Below are 6,618 nucleotides of genomic sequence, written 5' to 3' on the forward strand. Positions count from 1 at the left end.
ATATCATATCAGTGACAAATGGAGCTTAGAAGCTAATGTTCAAACATAACATAGAACCTTAAAAAAATGCATGCCTTTTCAATTTAGCTTCCCAGCAGTAACATTAAAAACCATACAGCACTGCTGCCAAGAACTCAGAAAAATTGTTTTTCTTAAAATCACTACAGTATCCTAAAATAAATAGGCATTAGCAAGATTAATAGATTTTGAAACTTTATCAGTACTCTTCCTGAACTTCCAATGAGTTTCATAATTCAGAAAGAAAAACAGAGCCTATTACAGAAGGAATACAGAGCACTGTGTGTACTGACTTATCCATCAATACAAAAACAGAGACAGCAATGAAGAAATTTTTAAAACAAAACAAACTCACCAAAACAAAAAGGAAAGAATAACACACACACACACTCTAAAATGAGAAAGAAGTAATACAAAAGGCAAGAATGAAATGCTTCGCAGTTTGAAAGAGCAGAAAATTGTTTTTAATTACAACTCTATCAAACCAGACATAACACTCAATTATTCTTTTAATAGATATTTGGAAAAGAGGACCTGTGACCATAAAGCTATTTTACATCTTAACAGGTGGACTTAATACTGAGGTTAGGAGATACTAAGTAATGTTCAAAAAACCCCCTGATTTTACAAGTGAATACACGGGAAACCAAGCTCTATTCAGAGGCCAAACAAGATTTCTTCCTACCAGGTATGATGTGGTTTGACAACACAATTGAGCCAGTCTAACACTTACTTGCTATGAAGAGTCTTGCAGCCCTCCTCCTCTCCCACCACATTTTCTTACTCCTTTCCTTTTGAAAGCACCAAGACCCTTTTGACCTAACAGTGAGTCAATTGAAGGAACTAATCCTTGAAGAAACATTTTTTTTTTGTTAAGATTAGCTTTCAGATCAGAACACAGAGATTCAACAGCAATGCCACAGAAAGGAGCATAGGGCTGGCAAAGGGGGCAGAAAACATAACTGTATCTAGCCGTTATCTTTTGCTGAGCTGTACTATTGAACTCCAGTCATTGTAACTCAGCTTTAAAACTATAAAAGTCCTCTCTTGAGCACAGTTCTTTTTCATGCTCTGTCAATTACTGGTTTCATTACTGATGCATGTTTGTTTTCAAAGAAGTTTGACTCATTAGGATCTCAATTGAAAACACAGGCAGAGATTGCCAGTCTGTTACATCAGTTTAAAATATCCTCACAAGTTTCTATTACTACTAAAAATCAAATCATCTGGACAAGGCAAAGGTCAAAGTTTTTGTGGTCTCCTATCACAGCTGAACAACAGTAACAACTTCCATATAACCCAGTGAATATCACAAGAACACATTTTTCCCTCTTGTGAAAAACTGAATTTTATTTTGGAATTCCACATTTTATTTGTTTGGGTTTTTTTCCTTTTTTTCATTGACAGTGCCAGCATCAAAAGATTCTGCAACACAAAGATGCAACACTGAGATCCAGAAAACATAAGCTTATAACATTAGATAGCAGATTTCTCAGCAGTACTATTCACGAGCTAAGAAATTCACTTTCACAAATCACTGCTTACCTTTTCTAATGCAGATTAGCTCATGTACACCACAAGTTCGTTCTCCACCTATGTGGAAACAAATCATTAGAAAATATTAACAAATAAAATGTATTTGACTTCTTGATAAGGCTTATACACAGTGTAAAAGAAAAAGCTGTAAAGCCATGCCATTTAATAAAACCACAAAAGATTGATTTAACAAGTTTTCAATTTAGACATGATATCCTTTGGAGAAAACAATAAATGTACTTTTGGCTTAATATTGCTAATGATGGTGCAGTTTGAAGAGTTTTACACAGAATCTATGCAGATAAAATTACAAGCACAAGCAAATTAACTGAAGCCACACTAACATTTCCCAAGTATAAAACATAATTTCCTGTTCTGAAGGAACAACCATCTACAGAAGAATTCTCAAAATATCAAAAATATTTGTAACATAACATAATGCCAAAATACTGTTATGATTATCTTCCATGGTAAAAAAAAGACAAAGCCTGTTACTAAAGGCTGACTTTACCTAGAATTTCTCCTTAAAAGGTTTTGTTGTTTTTTTTTTAAATTAAAAAACAAGCTGTACAGAATTTGAGACATTTATAAAAGAATAACAAAATTGTTGCTAGAAACATTAAGCTTTAGTTTACATTTTAATAACATTTTAATGTCAGAATTGTGTCTAGTAAACAAAACACCAACACATAATATACCTAGTGAGGACAATGAAGGAATCCACAGAGGAAGGAGAATACATTCAGTCAACCATGATGAGAGAGGAAGGTGTGAAACAGGGATGGGACATGAAAAAAGCTAGTGCTGCGCCTTGTAGAAGGAGGAATGGGCAGTTACAAACTGTTCAATAGGTTCTTTTAATGGTATTGATACCAAAAATGACAGATAAAAGAAACTTTCTAAGACTCAAAGATAGAGTTTTTAGAAAGTAGGCATTCTTTATTGCAGCGTTGGGTGCATGGGGGATCACTCCACCTATCATGCACACCTCTGTACTACCTCTTACAGTCTAAATACATGTTCTATATGAATATTAATGTGTCATACAAATTATTTCTAGGAATAGGTGGAGAGTTCTAAGAAACCATTAACATCATCCCTCCTTTTTACACACGTGCAATCTGTTTTGGTGGTCGCACCTGGGGGTCTTTTGGATGAAGGCAAAACATCTTCCTCACTTTTAATTTTTCACCTTTCAAGGCCAGCACATCCTGCCAACTGTCCATCTGTTATTTCTCTTCCTTTATCTTCCATGCACTGTTTGTTCTCGTTCCTCCTGGTCAAGCAACCTTGACAAATCGTCATTATCTTTCTTACTCTATCCTCTCCCAATTCCTCCTGTCCTTTTGTAAATCCACTAAGTAACTACTGACTTTAGCAAATCTTCAGCAAACTAGACAACAAGGCCTAAGTCATAAGACGTAGGCTGCTTGTAACATTGTTAACTTTAACCCTTAAGGCATCAGAATCTAGAAATTATTGGTAGAGTTAATTTTTTTTATTATGATCACTTTAGATTGAATAAATTTACAGTATCCATGATCCTCTTCTCTTTTAATTTAATACATTTTGGAATTATATGCCCCACGGTCAAACCTTAAAATTCCAAGCTACAGCCTGTCTTAACCATACCCTAATGCCCACTAAGCTTTTTTCCACTGACAACAAAAGACTGCATGTATATGTATACAGAACTGAAGGGAACTGCCTAGGTTTTCATACCCAGTTCTCTGCAATCTCATGAAAATACAAAGCAGACAGTTCCAAAACCTCACAAAACATCTATTCCATATGCATTAATAACTATTGGGCTCCAAACACTTCACAACATGGTAAAAAAAGCTTTAGATAACAAAATTCTTTCAATCCCCCAAATGTGGAAATACATTATATAGCAGTTATTACTCTCCATATTATTCCATAATAAAGGAATTATGCCATGTAATAAAGGATATTATAATATCAAGTAATAATTAAAACTCATAATTTATAATACTAACAGATGGTGTTGTAAAAGTTGTAAGCAGACACCTGTATTTGAGGTTAAATTTACATTTTAAAGAAATAACTGTAGGAAATGCATATATTAGAGGAAAAAAGGATAACAGGATCAAATAAAATTAAACATCTGTGAGGTATGAAATTAAAAAGAATCCTCATTTTATGTCAACATACTTTTTTTTCCATATTCAGTAATATGACATAGAAGCCTCAAGGATACTCCTGAATGGGAAATCAAGTATCAGAGAGTCTGAGAATTCCATGAGTTTTGTATAGTCATCACCATTACAAAACCCAGTTATAATAGCAGTATAACTCTCTCTTTTCAGTGTACTCTAGAAGCTGGACAATATCATTTTCACTCAGAAAACATTTTGGAAGGAAAACATGATAAAAACTTAGTAAAAAAAAATAATCTGGTTTTATGACAAGAAGGCATTTAAAAAAAACCAAACTTAGGGAGAAGATTACAATTTTCTTTAAAGTCACAGCAATCATCTTCAGGCTACAAAAGAGAAACTAAGAGTGACTGAAACTCTTCTCCCTAGATTTTCTCCCCCCAATAGACTTAAATTCAGCAATGAAGAAAGAATAAAAATTACTGAAAAAATAAAACTATTTTTCATTACACATATGCTAGACAGTTAGTTAAAAATAATCACCTAGAAATGACTGAGAGAAGAATAGTGAGCAGCATTAGATTTTAATTATAAACTACCCTCAATGAAATCAACCAGCTTGAAATCTCATCATAAAATACTAATTTTAGGTTTGGATTTTGCATTTTTTTTAAAGAAAGGTATCTTTTTTTCAGTCATTGAGATGCTAAAATATGATGGTGTTCCACTAAATAAAGCCTTTACATTAATCCTCATGTTACTTTTTATTGACCACAAGGCTATATAATAGATTTATATAATTTTTCTTTTTTATTTTGTTAGAAAATGCTGAATGGTATTTCTTATTTAATAGGTTATTATTCTATTACTGTTTTTCCAAACTGCTTTTGGACAGAAATCAACTGTTAAATAAAAAAACATCAAGTGACCTGCATATTTTGAAAATAAAGTTGAAGAAAGCGTCTTTAATATTTTAAATTAACCTATTTATTAAACACACGAAATATTATCCTCAAGTGATGTGGGAAGATTCTTCTTTTCCCTAGTGCTCTTCAAAACTGGAAGCAATACACTACTGACACCTTACTTTTACTCACAGATTAACAAATGAACGTGAGTTTTTCTGTCTTTCCAACTCCCGAGAAGTCTCTCAGTTTCGAAGGACCTAGTCATTGAAGGAAACTAAACTGATCATATGAAAACATTTTGCGTGACAGCAAGATGTCAACTGCTAACTTAGCAATTCAGTCTGAAAAGACTGGTTTTGTGTTGGTTAGCCCACAAATCCCAAAGGTTCAGCGGTATGACCCTCTTAAATTCTACAGTCTTTAAATGTCACTTTAAAGTAATTGATTTCAATATAGTGTTAGGTCACCATACTTTTACAGTTAATTAAAATTTAAGTTTGATTTAGACACAAATTATTATTAATTCTATTTCATCTTGTCTACGAACATGATCTCCTATTTAACAGTTTAAAGTGAGTTTGCACATAAAACTACACAATACTCTGTCCAAAACGCAATCTGAGAATACAAAAAACCCACCTGGGGTCACAGAGCTTTTAATAATTTCAGACAATTGAAGTAAAATGAGAAATAATGAAAGATGAAGTAATGTTAGAATTGCACATTCAACAAAACATTTGAATTTTCCTGAGCAAGAAGGACCACCAAGTGGCCCTAAAATCTAAATCATTCAAACACTTAGCACAAACAAAATGGCTGGATGTTTTACAGAGGCAGCTGAAACACCTGATGAAGTTGTATTTTTTCAATTTAAGACAGATTTTGTATACCAAGTCTCTATTTGCCAATACAGCTATCACACCAAGAAGATTAAAAGGTGTACATCAAAGAAGATAAAACACCACCTGAATTTTCTACTGATTAAATTGTAAAATTTTACACCTTTCTAAAACTAGTACAATTCAAAATTCAAAGTACTACTGTCTTTGGACTTTAGCTGAAACTCCACTACTGGGGGCTGAAAATAATTATCATAGAGCAATGTAGGTTGGGAGTGCTTCAGAGCAGGACCATCTTTACAGGAGGTTCCTCAAGGGCCTCAACCAACCAAGTTCTGCAAGGACTGAGACACCACGACGTCTCCAGGCACTAGCAGTTCCTACAGGAAGGCAGGGATGGTATCATCCTTCTCACTGTGAGTACTTACTTCTTCCTTACAGCCAGTCAGAATTTTCCTTAATGTAGCTCACGCCCATTGCCTTATGTGCTTTCATTGCACATCTGAAGAACCCATCTCCATTTCTTAGACCCCCTTATAAAGTGAAAGACTGCTGTGAGCCCCTTTCAGCTTTCTCCAAACATATTTCCTAAGCCTCTCCTCATGTGATGTGTACCCCAGTCCCCCACCAACTTAGCGGCACTCTGCTGGAGTCTCTCCAGTTTGTCAGTCTCTTTCATACTGGGTGAATACAGTTGGATACGGAGTCAGCCCACGTTGCTTACAGAGGCACATGGCTGATCCATGTTCAACCTGCTGTTCACCAGGATCCTCAGGTTCTTTTCTGCAGAGTTGCTCCTGGCCAGTCTGTCCCCAACTTGTAGTGCTGCAAGGACTTGCACTTTTCATTTGTCCTTCTTGAAGTTTATGCAGTTCCCTTCAGCCCATGCTTTCAGCTGGCTGAGCTGAAAGATAGCAGCCCTACCCTCCAGTGATTAACTGCTCCCCGACCCAGCATCACGTACAAACTCCATGAGGGTGCATTCCATCCCTTCAACAAAAAATGCCACACAGTCTTAGTTCCAACATCAATACTGTGGTGCAACTTAGGGTACTGCATATAAAATACATTATTCCTTGGTTCAGCACCAAATCCATGTTAGTAGCTGCAGCAGAACATTACACCGTATCATACAGGTCTTTGTCATTAGATGTAGCTTCTGGGACATAGTTTTTATGTGCTAAATTACCTTCCTGC

Source organism: Egretta garzetta, unplaced genomic scaffold (genome assembly GCF_000687185.1).
Source record: "Egretta garzetta isolate BGI_Z169 unplaced genomic scaffold, ASM68718v1 scaffold166, whole genome shotgun sequence".
Classification (NCBI taxonomy): domain Eukaryota; kingdom Metazoa; phylum Chordata; class Aves; order Pelecaniformes; family Ardeidae; genus Egretta; species Egretta garzetta.